This window comes from Nelumbo lutea, chromosome 1 (assembly GCF_056320005.1).
Source record: "Nelumbo lutea isolate HS-2025 chromosome 1, American lotus-T2T, whole genome shotgun sequence".
NCBI classification, from domain to species: Eukaryota; Viridiplantae; Streptophyta; class Magnoliopsida; order Proteales; family Nelumbonaceae; genus Nelumbo; species Nelumbo lutea.
In genome coordinates this window covers 122482356-122498395 of record NC_142684.1, presented here as the reverse complement: position 1 = coordinate 122498395, position 16040 = coordinate 122482356, and the positions used below count along the sequence as shown (strand labels likewise).

The window sequence follows — 16040 nt, the reverse complement described above, 5'->3', positions numbered from 1 at the left end:
AGTAATTACTCATTCCTACAGCAATAGGCCTCTTGGAGTCATCAATTGGTCTAGCTTTGTAGTATTGGAATGGAATTGTAATATTGCTATTTATTACATTAAAAAATATAATAATTTCTTAATAAAAAACTTACAATTATAAGTAATTAAGTCTTAAAATTCATATAAAGACTTAAGAGAGATCATCATGTGCTCGTTTTTTAAATATTGTTTCAGCAAAGCATCTCATATAAAAGAATATGATCATATAGTGATAGTTCTGTATTCTACTTCATAGTTATTCTTTGTTTCACATCGAGAACTCTCAGTTGACCCAGACAGTAGGATCATTTGGCCCGAGAACCATCCAGGCACCTGGTTCCGTTTTACCCCAAACCGAGTCCCTGGCCAAAAATCGTTGAATCAGTCAACAACTCGTTGACATGAGCGGTCAAACTGGTGACCTGTTCAATGGCTTTTTGCCATTTTTTATTTTTTAATTATTTTTTTTATTTTTATTGTCCAAACAGGCCATCCATTTGAACTAGACAGTTGAACTATTAACTTGGAAATAGGTGGCCAGAACAGTTCCATTCCTTGGTCATTTTTTTTTTACATGTCAATAATTAGACGAAATAACTTTATAGTCATGGTCATGAGAAGAGTAGACATTGCAAGGGATTCCAAAACCTTAAAAGATAAATCCAAAGTAACTTTAAACACGAAAAAAAATGGCGATAAATCCACCAAATTAGAAAAAACAAGAAAAAAAATTAGAAAATTGAATCCAAAGTTCCTTTTTGATACGGAGCTAAGCATACATGCAATCAAAGAAAGAGACAAAGCAAATCATCTTATAAGAAAATTAAAAAAAAAAAAACATTGCATAAGTAAACCAAAGAAGAAACAAAAGCGAAGAAATAAAATGGTGGTAAACCCTAGAACGTTTTGGAGGATCTTGAAGAAGAAGAAGACCAAACACACACAAAAAAAAGCAGAAAATGAAAAAAAATGAACATACCCCACATGCTTGAATAAAGCTCACAGTAGAAGAAACCTTTGAATAATGAAAACCCAAAAGCATAAAAAACCATGGTTTTCTAACCGCCACTAACCCAGACGAACGAACATTTTGGCCTAGGAACCGTCTAAGCAACTAGTTCTGTTTTACCCCATTCCCGGACCCTGGCCAAAACCGGTTGAATCGGTCAACGACCCATTGACCCAGGCGGTCGAACCGTTGAACTGTTGACCCGTTCAATGGTTTTTGGCCATTTTTTTACTTTTTAATTAGGAACTGTCCAAGCAACCTGTTCCATTTTATCCCAATCCCGGTCCCTAGCCAAAAACCGTTGAATCAGTCAATGACCCATTGACCCAAGCGGTCGACCCGTTGACCCATTCAATGGTTACTGGCCATTTTTTATTTTTTTTATTTTTTGTTGTCAAAACAGGTCGTCCATTTGAACCGGACAGTCGAACCGTCGACCCAAAAACCGGTGACCAAAATGGTTCCATTTTCGGGTCGTATAAGTCACACGCTCGAATGGCATAACACATATGATACTACTTAATGGACCTCACACACTCAATTTTTTTTCCTGTAATTTTTGTTGTCAGAATGGGCCATCTGTTCAAACTGAATGGTCGAACCGATTACCAAAATGGTTTCGTAAATTTTTGCTTGTAATTTTTGTTATTAGAACGGGCCGTCCATTCGACCCAAATGGTCAAACTATTGATCCAAAAACTGAGTGGCAAATAAGATATATGAGACTATCTTTTATATATATATATATAGATATATATATATATATATATAGATAGATAGATAGATAATATAAGATTCCTTCCAGCATATCCCAAAGACTCCTTCTCCTACAGCATCTCGGGTCACCATGCACACTTATAAACAGTCATTCCACCTATAATTTTTCACAGGTTAGAGTCTATCTTTTTTCTTGGTTTCACTCTTCTAGCTAGGGCTAAAGTAACTGCAGAATAAGGTTTTCTTAGCTTGACAATGCTCATCTGTCATTTTGGCCATGGACCCATGGTTTGTCCTATTGCTAGTAGGGATGTCATTGGATTGGATATATGTCCAATTCAACCCGGTCAGTTTAATATGAATTCATTATAAATGGATCGGGTCAAATCCAATCCGATGAATACTTTGAACCATTTTGGTTCAATCCAATGTCTGGACCGTTCAGTCTATTGAAATTTTGATTTTAAATTAGGACGGGTCCAACCCAAACTTGGTCGATTGACACCTATATTCTTATCTTCTGTCAATTGAGTCAATTGATCAGATATTGTCTAAATCCCATCCAGTCCAATATAAATCCATTACAATCCCATCCAATCCAATAAATACTTTGGGCCATTAAATTTGGATTAATCCAATTCAATATGTTTTCTTGGTCCATCTTACCCTTTCAAGTTGATTTCGATTTGGATGGATCCAACCCAAATCCGATCCATTGACACAGAAGGAAGATGTTTGAAAATGAAAAGCCTACTCAATATGGAAGGAAGAATAAAACCCATTTTTCACTCTTCTAATCCTCTTCATGTGAAGTGAAATTACGGCTATTTATTGTCATACAATTAATGATTAAAGAGAATATTTGATAAGGTGGCATCCCCTTGTTTTTCCAACAGAAAGAAGAGTACTGTATCGGGCAAGAGGTTATGTCTGAAGTTACACAACTACCTTGTGGATGGAGCAAAAACCTTGAAGTAAACTGGGTCTGATTCATATATATTTTCATCTCCCTTTTTTTGCTAATAGATCTCCTTACCTTATTTAAAAGAAGCTAAGAAATGGATTATGGTTTTATTCTGAAGTTGAGATAGAGTTAATGAACAAATTCAGTCTGTAAAGGAAATTCTTTCTTCCATAATCATATGTAGGGTCAAAACAAAGCGATTCAAACAAGGATTGGACTTATAAAACAATCCCTAATCCTAGTGATTGCATAAGCCATGGTGTCGACTTAACAGTAGGGCTGTCAATTGGACTGGATTTGATCCAATCCAATTCAGTCCAACATTGGTCCATTTACAAATGGACTGGACCAAATCCGGTCCAACCCCCATATAAATCAGATCCAATCCAGTCCAATTGAAATGCAAATGGACCGGATTGGATCCAATCCAGTCCAATTGAAATGCAAATGGACCGGATTGGATCCAATCCAGTCCAAACCAAATGAAACTTCTTACATGAAATCCGGAGTCCCGGATGTTGTTTAAAAATTACAGATTTACAGTCCAAACCGGATTGAAATGCAACACTTAGTCATTCCATATTAAGAGTTTGTCAATATAATCTTTTAGAATTTAATTCTTCAATACTAACATACACACATACACACACACAAAAAATAAATAAAACAAAAAAATAAATAAATAACAAACAAAACATGAACCAAATTCCAACCATCTTGACAAGTTCTTAACCAAAGGATCCACAAGAGCTACTGCATACTGTTCTTATGCAGGTTATTACTTATCAATCGAATCCAAACAGATTCTGCTTTCTACTTCCTGCTTCTTGAGGAGCCACTAGCCAGGTACATTCTCCATGATCAACACCCCAAATAATGTGAGAACACCGTGTGGGTGGATGGATACACCCCAAATGCTTTCCTCCTGAAATTTGCTGATTCTCTGAGAAACCCTTTATCCTGTGAAGAAAAAAACAAATTTCAGCTAGACCACCAAACAATGCCAACTCCAATTATATGTCAAATTAGGAATTAGGGCAGGAAACTAGGGAATTGATTTTCCGGAAAGCCAGGATTAATAGGGAGAGGAGTGAGGACCCCACACCAAAAAAACACAATAAATGGGTCACACCATAGAGTTAGAGATTTTTTAGGTAGAATATCAAGATAATAAATTGATAATCACCATGAATCTTTGCTGTAAGGATATTCCAACCCTTTATCCAATTTATTACCTAAGATTTGTGTTACAACAAATCGTCATCATCACTCCAAGTCTCCAAACACAGCTTACTTGGAGGAAACAACTACCCAAAAAAGTTGTCATCATCATCACTCCGAGTTCTGCAATGCCTGTAAAAGAGATGTATAGAAAGGGAAAGAATTAATTAATCAGTGGAAAATGGCTATGGGCATGGAAAATACTCAAGCTACCCAACTTCAAACAATATGTTTTACCATTTGAAAAGGAACTTTGCATTGACTACTCTATCAGCTAATCAAACCACAAAGTTACAAGAAATAGCCAACGCTCACACCTAATAACCATTTGATTCAATCCAACTTGCACAGTTCAGATAAGTTAGTAGAATCTCCCCCATGATCTATGTCTGGACCCTTGAATTTTGACCTGGTTATTAGTTATCCAATCCATGAGCTCCATGACCCATCATTCCATCAGCATTCTGGTCTGATTTTCTGTGCAGTCCAAGTCTGAGAACACTGTTTCGACTAGAAGCTCTGCCTTATTTTATCTTTTCTTTGTTAACCCAAAAGTACCATTTTTGGAGTGAAATCCTCCTTGGATTTATGGGAAACAGAAAAGGCTCCTCCTACTAATAAATCGGCTTCGTTGGCTTTCCAGGAAGATAAGATCAAGAGGCAGTTGGTTCTTTTGACATCTATTAGGAAGGATTTCCATTGTTTAAGATATGCACATGGTTTGAACTTTTTCTCCATGTAAGGTTAAAATTGTTTCCAAGAGTAGCATATAGAGTTCTAATCCAGTTTCTACTATGGATATAATTCTGGTTATTTTTTTATCAGTGACATAATTCTAGTTCTTTATTAGTAATACAACATTGTAGACAATAATCACATATCAGATTAGAGGTATCCGTGGAGCAGTACTACTGAAGTCACAATAGATATTGCTGTCACAGGACAGCAACCCAACCATGTTATTTTTAATATCATCACAACCCAACCATGTTATTGCTGTCACAGACTCACAGGACAGATGATGGACCAGGTGGGTGAGATGCTCATCTCGGTTCATGTGTGCTACTTCTCTCAATGGTTTTGGGAATCAGAAACATTTGAAGTATGAGGGTGTTGCAGAAACGATTAAAGCCAAAGACAACAATATGAATTAGATAGAACAGAACATGCAATTTTTAATGGAACACATCTTTTGTTTGGTATCCCTTCTGGTTCTGGAGTAAAAATATCATAGCACAGGAGGTGGGTGTTGGAGGCAGAGGACAAAGAAGGATTTATATTAAGAATTTGCTAATAGTCTAAAAAGATCTTTAATAAGGATCTTACCAATTAGTAGCCCTTTTTTATATAATTAGTAATTCATCTATAGATTCTTCTTATATAAAAATATAAGAAATGGGATTTAGAAAACAACTGAATTTTAGTTTTTGATTCCCTGTTCTAGTGAAATTAAGAATAACTAGAGTGAGTATGGCAGCATGTAAGACACATTCAAAGAAACAGAGCAATTAACAAGGCAAATTTCCTAAGAATGCAATGGATAGTTCACTAAAACTAATCAGTCATGTTATCTGAAAAAAAAATGTAAATTAAAAAGTAAACTACTGTTGCAATTCTAGAATGACCACTGAACAACAACTGAAAACTCTCCACTCTTGTTCCACTTCCAGCCCCACATATCTAACTGCCCCTCCTTGACTGCTCTATCTGTTAAGACCTGTAAAACCTCACAAACAAAGCCCAGCTCCCAATCAAAGAAGATTTTGCAAAATTTAGGAACCCACACAGTACCACCACCTTCCATCACTACACAGCCAGCCAGATAATAATCCTTACATTAAACTAGTCTTATTGGATTGCTCCAATCCAGTCCACTGTCTTATTGGACTATTCAACCTGGACTGGATTGGGCTGGTCTAATCCACATGAAAAATAATTCACATAGAACACCCCTTCATCTTTCAATTTTGGAAACAACACATGCGCACCCAATCTATTTTCAAACTAGATGGCTCTCATTTGTTTTTGGAACTCACATGAAAAATAATTCACATAGAACACCCCTTTCATCTTTTTCTTTCAATATTTTGAGAATGATCCCTAGATGTTTTTAGATGCAACCCTACAATGGAATGACAAGATGGCCCATAAATTTCCTAAAACAAAAAACTATGAATTTTATTCTAATTACAATCTCTCACTAAAAGAGAAAACCCTCTAATTCAGATAAAAATGTATTTCTATTGCTAGTTTACCAACTGCAAAAAATGGATGTATTGCCTACTTTTTCTTGCCAATCAATGGCTGAAAAGCTTGAACAATCCAGTTTTTTTATTTTTTTGGGTAAGCAATATCTTCATTATAAGGATAAATACAACTAAACAAAAGCAACACAACAACAGAAAACAAACAGACCAAGGTTAATTTTGTATATAAATCTAGGTCTTTCACCGGAGATGCTCATGATTTGGTTCAAAAAGCAAAAGATACGAAAGATGTTTGTAATTGGTGGAACTAAAATAGCAAACAACTGGACGGAACAACCACTACTTAACAATTAGGCATCTTAAGAATGAATTTTCTAAAAAAAAAAAAGAAACAGAAAACAGACTGATGCTATTTCAACGATTGATTGCAGTTCACAGAAGAGATGGCCGTCGGAGAGAGAAAACTGCTGGAGAGAAAAAATGTCAGAGATAGCCAGTAGTGAGGACAATACATTTTCTGTACATGTAGCTCAAGCAAATTGACGGAAATAGTCGCCGACTCGCCGGTGAGAGAACCGTTGAAAAAAAAAAAGCCATTGGAGGGAGTTCCCTTGGAGAAACCCTAGGTTGAAGACTTGGAGAATTGGAGTCCGAAGTGAAGACAATACATTCTCTGTACATGCAGCTCAAGCAAACTGACGGAGATAGTCGTCGACTTGCCGGTGCTCAGATGGTTTGCAGACTTCCGTTTCGGTCCACCAATTACTTAGGACCAAAATAATACGGACCAGTCCAATCCGATGCCAAAGCATGGACCATCCAACCCGTCCAATTTAAATGTGATTTAGACGGGTCCAACCCGAATCTGATCCATTGACACCTCTACTTAACAGAGTACAAGAGTGGCCCAATTGCGATCGACCTGTTTTCTCAGCAATCAACATAGAGAGGTGTTACTGATAAATGCCAAAAGGTACGCCAATGAGGCACAAGGGATGAAAAAGTTTGTAGATAATATATTACATACTCAAAGTATGTGTGCGTTCTATTGTTCTATTACTCAAACTCAAAGTATGATATTATAATACATCCCAATCCCAATGTGCAAATGAAGGATAAGGGTTCATTGTTTAGCGTTGTATTAGCTTATAATAAGGCCATTACTCAAATACTTTTTTATATGTTAACGCACTGCCCCTCTATCCTAAGTCCTAGCTAATTGCTATGAGGCAGAGTTTTGAGTTGAAGGACAGATGTAACTTTCGAGATATTTCATGGGTTAAAACGTATGTTTTTATGGGCAGGAGTTTTGAGCTCGAGTTTGAGTTCGATTCGAGTCAAAAGCTCGAAAGTTCAAGCTCAGCTATCTTTGATTGTAAGTCTCTCAAACAGTCAAGGTTTTGAGTCGAGGTCTCCCTCAATTGTTGAGGTATCAAATCGAGGTCTCCTTTAGTTGCTGAAGTGTCGAGTTGGGTTTCCCTAACAGGCGAGGTGTCGAGCTAAGGTCTCCCTTAGTTGAAAAGGTGCCGAGTTAAGGTTTCCCTTAGTTGTCGAGGTACAGAGCCGAGATCTCCCTCAGTAACCAAGGTGTCGAGCCGAGGTCTCCCTCAGTGGTCGAGGTGTCGTCTAGCTCAAGCTCGATTTGAATTAGAGACTTAAGCTTGAGCTCAGAAGTTCGAGCTCGGCTAGGCTCGAACTCGACTACCTTTGATTGTGGGTCCCCTAGCAGTTGAGATGCCGAACTGAGGTCTCCTTCAATTGGAGAGAGTGGCATTCTTGTAATTTATAAGGAGAGAGATGACATTCTTATAATTTGTAGGAAAAAGGAATAGACAGAGTTAATAGGAAAGAGAATGGCATTCTTGTAATTTGAAAGAAAGAAAAGCAAGAGAGAGAGAGAGTTGGTAGGAAAGAGTGGCATTCTTGTAATTTGAAAGAAAAAAAAGGCAAAAAGAGAGAAAATTGGTAGAGAGTGGCATTCTTGTAAATTTTATGAAAAAAGGCAAAAATACTATTAGATTCCATTTCCCACATCCTTAGGCCTTCTTACGTACACATTTCAGCTTAATAGATTTACTAGTTGAGGGGCCCCTACGTTGCAAGGGCTCACTCATAAACTATCAAGTTTGAGCTCAATTCGAATTAGAGAATTAAGCTCGAAATCGAACTCGAACTCAACTCAAGTCAAAAGTTTGGAAGTTTGAGCTTGGCTACCTTTGATTGCAGGTCTCTCAAGCAGCCGAGGTGCCAAGCCAAGGTTCCGAGCCGATGTTTCCCTCAATTGCCTAGGTGCCAAATTGAGGTCTCCCTTAACTGCTGAAGTGTCGAGCTGAGGTTTCCCTAGCAAGGTAGGTGTTGAGCTAAGGTCTCCCTTAGTTAACAAGGTGCCAAGTTGAGGTCTCCCTCAAAAGTTCGACGTCAGCTCGACTTGAACTCGACTACCTTTGATTGCAGGTCCCCTAGAAGCCGAGATGAGGTCTCCCTCAGTTGGAGAGAGAGTGACATTCTTGTAATTTGTAAGGAGAGAGAGAGAGAGAGAGATGGCAGGAGAGAGAGAGAGAGAAATGGCATTCTTGTAATTTATAAGAAAGAGAGAGAGAGAATTGGTAAGAGAGAGAGTGGCATTTTTGTAATTTAAAAGAAAAAAAAGCAAAAGAGAGAGAGAGATATAGAGAGAGAGAGATATTTAGAAGGAGAGAGTGATATTCTTGTAATTTCTATGAAAATAAGACAAAAATACTATTAGATTCCATTTCCGTCACCGTTATGCTTTTTTATATACACATTTCAGCTTAATCTATATATATATATATATATATATATATATATATATATATAGATGTTTGTTTTCTTACAAAGGTGTTGTCGAACCTCAGCTCACACCAGCGGCCATTCTTTAGGCGAACAAAGGTGAGTGAATCCAAAACTCAAATCTCAATCCAATGGCTATCAATTAGGGGTTTTGCTTCCAGGCTTGAACCGGATCCATTAGGGGTTTGCTTCTATGTTTAGTTTTAGGGATTTTTTGCACATCAACTCTGCTTTTATGCTTAGTTTTAGGGATTTTTTTTATACATCAAGTCTGCTAGTATGAGTTTGTACACTGTCAATGAGGGTTGTGTTATCTCTTTGCATTTACGACAATGATATACATATTTTACATTGTTCAGATGCTTAGGCTAGACATTTTAGGCTCCATCAATTAGAATGAATGGTGTAAATGCATGAGTGAAAATTGGCTGGGAGTTATCTGTGGTTTACCTTTACCTTTGTTTTAGTAAAAACTTTGTCATGTTTGTTTGTGAGAAGTAAACTAATTTACTTCTTATATGAAAATGAATGGTGGTAGAAAGATATTATTTGTTTGGGAGGAACAAGTTATCTAGGAGGCAGATAATATGGTCTCCACATTATATATGTGAGAATTGAAGTATGAGGAAGTTTTTTATGTAAAATTTGCATCGTCAATGAGTAAATTTATTTTGTATTATTTTGTATGTATTTACATTTTAAACATTTATATTTGTACTCTTTCCAAACTGAGCCTTAGTCTCATGAGGGTGTATATAATCTTATTTTTTCAAAGCAAAAATCGGAGAAACAACTAATTTTTTTAGGCAACCATGAACCTGCCACCCCCACATCCCCTTTAAGGAATTGGTCATTCTCAAACCATATCATTGATGGAATGGGCTTGGATATAGGGAATGGGGACAAAGCACAGAGCTATATCCATCAAGTTTAGGACCCATTAATTACTGCATCAGTTCCAACTGAGAAGGCCTAAACAGAAGAATTGGCATGATCATATGTTTTCAGATCATCTGATTATTTATGCATACATTTCATAGCTTTTCAATTTTTTTTTTTTGGGGGGGGGGTTGTTATGTGTAAGAATTCAAGTTATTTTTGGCCCAATTAATTCTTAAAGAGAGGGCCCATTTAAGATGCATCAAAAACTAGAGAGATGTTTGGGTTGTTCTAGTCCCAAAAGTTTTTTCAAGATGAAAGGAAGTTTATTTGAAATAGGTCTGATCAAGTATGAGAAGAAAATAAAGAAAGTTTTGGAGAAAAAAGAAAGGGGTTCTTATTCAGGTCACCGGATAAGCTGTAAGTTTGGTGTTTGGTGTCTTTCCTTTCTGTGTTTTCTTTAATGGCCTTCCATGCTTGTATGGTGATTCCTTATCACCACCTTGGTCTATTGTTTCCCTTATCACCATCTTAGTGATTCCTGACTGTATTAACCTTCAACATTTTTATTGATGCGATACTGATAGTGCTCAAGAAGGTATGAGTTTTCAATCCACTTGTGATCATCCATCATATAGAGACTTGAAATATAGTCCAATGTTTTGTGATTATGGAAGGACCTGTGTAATTCAAGTATAAAAAAACCTTCAAAATCGGCACAAGTTATTTTACACTTGTTTGAGGAAAGTTGTAAATGATATAACACATTTTCATGTTCTATGCTTATGATGATTAAAGGTTTTTATGACTAGTATGTTGCATTTAAGTAGGCAAAAAAATTGAATGGGAATCGGTGTGATTTTTTTGTGTGGGCAGTTCTCAAAGGTCTTGATGATGATGGCACTTCAAGCACGCAGATTTAGAAACCCAAATTTATGAGCTTGACAGATTAGTGGCTGGTATGGATGGTCGCCCGAAGATATTGGAAACATTGCTATCTTCCCACGAAATACATATGAAAGGGTGAAGACCACATGTTTTTTAATTATTATTTTTATGATAGGGTTTATTATATTATATATGTATAAGAATTAATCCCAACATAACAACCATAACTAAGGGGGCAGATGGTCTTGCACTATATGTTGTAGTAGATTTGCCAAGTACTTCAATGCTTTTCAATACAAACTTGTGATTTATGTACTAGAATGATATACAATGTTATGATCTCATTTATTCATCTAGGCCAATCTGAATTGGTTATGATCTTGGTTTTCTTTTGGGTATTTAGGAGACATTGAGATTGAGAAATGTTCTCTGTCTAATTTGCTTGTTCATGATCTTGCGGAAGAAATGGAGCGCTCTAGGGAGTAAAGTTCTAGAATACTTTCCAGAGTTGGAGTTTGACATTGAGAATCTTACTGAGAGGAATGAATGCATTAAAGAGAAAATTCCAATGTTCTCTCTACTCTACTAACTAATGCTTAATGTGAAGGAATGCAAATTGTCAGCAGTTCGGTCTGATGACAGAGTTTGCTACCATCTACATCTTCATTTAACAACGAAATCTCTCCTAGAGTAATCACTTGGGTCTTATAATTTTGTGATCTCCATTGATCAGGTGAGTGGAAGTTTGCCAAGAACCGATTACATTTCAGTGTGAAGGACAAAGATAACACCTAAATTGAAAATCCTCTGTGAACGAAGATGGAAATGCTATGGATCATAGTTATCTTTTTTCTGTTTTTGAGTATTGCTCCAATTCGGAGGCATCTCGATTGTATTTGGAGTATGATGAGGGCAGATTTGGCCCTCCAGTGGAATTGTGACACGTGGCACCTCGTGACAACTAGGTAAACACCCAGCCAACAAATTTACAAAGATGGTGACCCACCCGGGCACCAGTCTGGCCGGCCTGGCGTGACCTGCGCGTGGCCTGACGCGCGGCCTGTTCGACCTGCGTGCGGCCCGCGCGCGGCATGCGCGGCCTGCACGATCTGTGCGCGGCCTAGCGCGACCTGCACGCGGCCTGCGCGACCTGGTCAACTTGGACCAGCCAAGCACATGATCCGGCCAAGCCACCCATAAGATGCCCACCGATAAACTCGGCGGCATACATACCCCACGAGCTTGGTAGCTCACTAGGGAGCTCGCCGAAGAGCCAGGCAGCTCGGCAGAGCTCGCCATAAACAGTTCGGCAGATCTCGCCACAGGGAGTTCGCCCCCAGACAGCTCGCTATAGGCAGCTCACCACTTGTGAAGAAGTTCGGTACAGGAGTAGTTTGGCGTATCGCAGGAAGATCTCCTGCCTGATGACCTGGCCTAGACACTGACACGCCGACTGACACAGGCGCCAACCTGACGACCTGGCCCAGACACCGACCCACCGACTGATGTAGGCGCCGCCCTGACAACCCAGCCCAGTCGCCGACTTGGCCGCATTACACAAGCGCCAGCCTAACGACCTCGAGGAGTTCACCACCGTACCCCAGTTCTGACAAGATGTGACGAGTCTTACCGTTTGGTGGCTTTTCACCCACCTAACCCGCGAGGACTCCGGTATATAAAGACCTCACCCCCCAAAGGGGAGATGGATGGAAAAAGGGAAGTAACCCCTGCTCTCTAGCTCTCTCATATTATCTTCAGAGCTCTCTACAATTAGAGTGCTAATTTAAGCGTCGAAGAGCCCCCATCGAGAAAATACCCCCGGACCTCTGATTCAGTTCTTGCAGGTCCCTCAGCTCCCGCCACCTACAAAGAGGAGGAAAATGTGGAGTTCTCGCAAGTCTCTCAGCTCCCGCCACCTACAAAGAGGAGGAAAAGATGGAGTTCTCGCAGGTTCCTTAGCTCCCACTGCCTACAAAGGAAAGAAGACCGCCTCATGCTGAGGGCAGTCAAATTGCGCCACACCAAGAAGCTCCACTATTCTCTAAGTCACTGACCTTCAAGTAGGGAGTTCGCCACCAGGTAGCTCTCCGCCAAGCAGTTCACCACTGAGCAGCTCGCCACCAGGCAGTTTGCCACCGGGCAGTTCACCACCGGGCAGTTCGCCACCAGGCAGTTCACCACCAGGGAGCTCGCCACCAGGCAGTTCGCCACCAGGGAGCTCGCCACCAGACAGTTCACCACCAAGCAGTTCGCCACCAGGGAGCTCGCCACCAAGCAGTTCGCCACCAGGTAGTTCGCCACCAAGGAGCTCGCCACCATGCAGTTCACCACCAGACAATTCGCCACCGGGCAGTTCGACACCAGGCAGTTCCCCCCTAGGCAGTTCCCCCCTAGGCAATTCTCCACCAAGCAGTTCGCCAGTAGGCAGTTCACCACCAAGTAGCTCATCACTAAGGCACGCCACCATCGGGTCAAATGACGAGGTACTTAGCCAAAAAATTTTACATCACAAAACATTGGTACTTGACCGAAAACAGTTACATCAATTGGCGCTGTCTATGGGAACACGCTACAAAAAGCTAAATTCTCATCCTACAAAAGCTAAGTTCTCATCTTACCAAAGCTAAGTCCTCACTTTTTAGAAATTGAAGCTATCAGTTTATAGTTTACATTTTTTATGAACTCAAAGACTATGCAGGGAGCTAATGGACTAAGTAGCTCTACCAACCTTACTTTCAATTCAGATAATGCCAGATTAGTCCTCTCCGCAAGGTCACCCCTACAAAGATGAGCTCTTCGTGGCTTCCACGAGAGTTGGCGGCCAACTGACTACATAGGCGCCCTAACCAGTCGAGCCTTCCAAGGCTCCCGTGTGAGCTGGAAACCTAAAGTTAGTAGTGCTGCCCCCGAAGGTCGAGCTCCTAGTAGCTTCTTGTAGGAGTAGGTGACCGGCATTACGAAGCTGATGCAACACCATCATAGCTCGACACCTCATAGGCCAAGCCTACGGGCCACATTACTACTTAAGATCCGGTCGCCTCTCCGGCACGGGTAAAGTTAGAAAAGAGTAGACCACTAGCCACTCCCAAAGCCTACGGGCCACATTACTACTTAAGACTCGGTCGCCTCTCTGGCTCGGGCAAAGTTAGAAAAGAGTAGACCACTGGCCACTCCCAAAGCCTATGGGCCACATTACTACTTAAGACCCGGTCGCCTCTCCGGCACGGGTAAAAGTCAAAGAAGAGTAGACTACGAGTCGCTCCCAAAGCCTACGGGCCACACTAGTAATTGGATCAGCATTTACTAGCTCATTGACTTATGGGCCAAAAGAAATCTACTCCCTTTGCTGAGTTACTATCAGCTCGGGAGTGGGGGGCTATTGATGAGGGAAGATTTGGCCCTCCAGTGGAATTGTGACACATGGCACCTCGTGACAACTAGGTAAACACCCAGCCAACAAACTTACGAAGTTGGTGACCCACCCGGGCACCAGTTTGGCTGGCCTGGCGCGACCTGCGCGCGACCTGGCCGACCTGGACCAGCCTAGCACATGATCCGGCCAAGCCGCCCATAAGACGCCCATCGATAAACTCGGCGGCATACATACCCCACGAGCTTGGTAGCTCACCAGGTAGCTCGCCAAAGAGCCAGGCAGCTCAGCAGAGCTCGCCACAAACAGTTCGGTAGAGCTCGCCACAGGCAGCTCGCCCCTAGGGAGTTCTCCCCCAGGCAGTTCGCCCCCAGGTAGTTCGCCCCTAGACAGCTCGCTATAGGCAGCTCGCCACTTGTGGAGAAGTTCAATACAGGAGTAGTTTTGCGTATCGCAAGAAGATATCTTGCCTGACGACCTGGCCTAGACATTGACCCACCGACTGACACAGGCGCCAACCTGATGACCTGGCCCAGACACCGACCCGCCGACTGACGCAGGCACCGCCCTGACAACCCAGCCCAAGCGCCGACCTGGCCGCCTTACATAAGCGCCAGCATGACAACCTCGAGGAGTTCACCACCGTACCCCAGTTCTGACAGGATGTGACGAGTCTTACAGTTTGGAGGCTTTTCACCACCTAACCCGCGAGGACTCCGGTATATAAAGACCTCACCCCCCAAAGGGGAGATGGATGGAAAAAGGGAAGTAACCCCTACTCTCTAGCTCTCTCATATTATCTTTAGAGCTCTCTACAATCAAAGTGCTAACTTAAGTGTCAAAGAGCCCCCGCTGGGAAAATACCCCTGGGACCTCTAATTCAGTTCTTGCAGGTCCCTCAGCTCCCGCTGCCTACAAAGAAGAGGAAAAGGTGGAGTTATCATAGGTCCCTCAGCTCCTGCCACCTACAAAGAGGAGGAAAAGATGGAGTTCTCGCAAGTCCCTCAGCTCCCACTGCCTACAAAGGAAAGAAGACCACCTCATGCTGAGGGCAGTCGGATTGCGCCACACCAGGGAGCTCCACTATTCTCTAAGTCACTGGCCGCCTAGTAGGGAGTTCGCCACTAGGTAGCTCTCTGCCAGGCAGTTCACCACCGAGCAGCTCGCCACCAGGCAGTTTGCCACCGGGCAGTTCGCCACCAGGCAGTTCACCACCAGGGAGCTCGCCACCAGGCAATTCACCACCAAACAATTCGCCACCGGGCAGTTCGCCCCTAGGCAGTTCTCCACCAAGGAGTTCGTCAGTAGGCAGTTCACCACCAATTAGCTCTTCACTAAGGCATGCCACCACTGAGTCAAATGACAAAGTACTTAGTCAAAAACTTTTACATCACAAAACATTGATACGTGACCGAAAACTGTTACATCAAAGTAGAATAAAATTCATTGACAAAAGTATCGGTAAGGCATGTGAATTGTGCATGGTTCGGTAAAGTTAAATTACTAATTTTATTTTATTTAACCTTTTCTCGCCTCTCTTCACTTGGAAAGTTTACTATTTCTATATTGCTCTAATCTTCATTAAATGACAAGAGGGTTTAATGGTGATCAAAAAGTTACACCAGCTGATTCATGTGAGAGTAAATTCTAATTACAACTCCGCCACTATCTGCTCTCACTTTTATTGTGCAAGTATTTGGTTTTATCCACTCGCAATGAATCACCTTTGGTGATCTATACCTTAGATCCATGTGGAGAGATGAAGCCTTCAGTCCAGAAACAGAGGAAGTGAAATCAGATAATTGTAGGCTTCTGGTAGGTGAGCAAGCTGGGCTGAGCAGTTTGTCATCCCCAACTCTAATCCTGTTTGGGATTTAGGTTGGGCTTGAGTTGGGTTTGGGATATTGAACAGATTTAGGTTGGGCTTGAGCTAGGTTGGGCTGAGCAAGCTGG

At 41.2% G+C, this 16040-nt stretch overlaps 2 long non-coding RNA genes across 2 annotated transcripts; one reads left to right on the top strand and one right to left on the bottom strand.

Annotated features, from left to right (window-relative positions):
• Positions 1–3265: 3265 nt before the first annotated feature.
• Positions 3266–7129, bottom strand: LOC148877243 (uncharacterized). The gene is made up of 3 exons (XR_016112957.1): positions 6652–7129; positions 3947–4064; positions 3266–3671 (listed from the first exon to the last, which is right to left on the bottom strand). It is a non-coding gene; the product is annotated as an uncharacterized LOC148877243 (long non-coding RNA).
• Positions 7130–8993: 1864 nt separating this feature from the next.
• Positions 8994–11044, top strand: LOC148877242 (uncharacterized). The gene is made up of 2 exons (XR_016099634.1): positions 8994–9049; positions 10706–11044. It is a non-coding gene; the product is annotated as an uncharacterized LOC148877242 (long non-coding RNA).
• The last annotated feature ends 4996 nt before the right edge of the window (positions 11045–16040 follow it).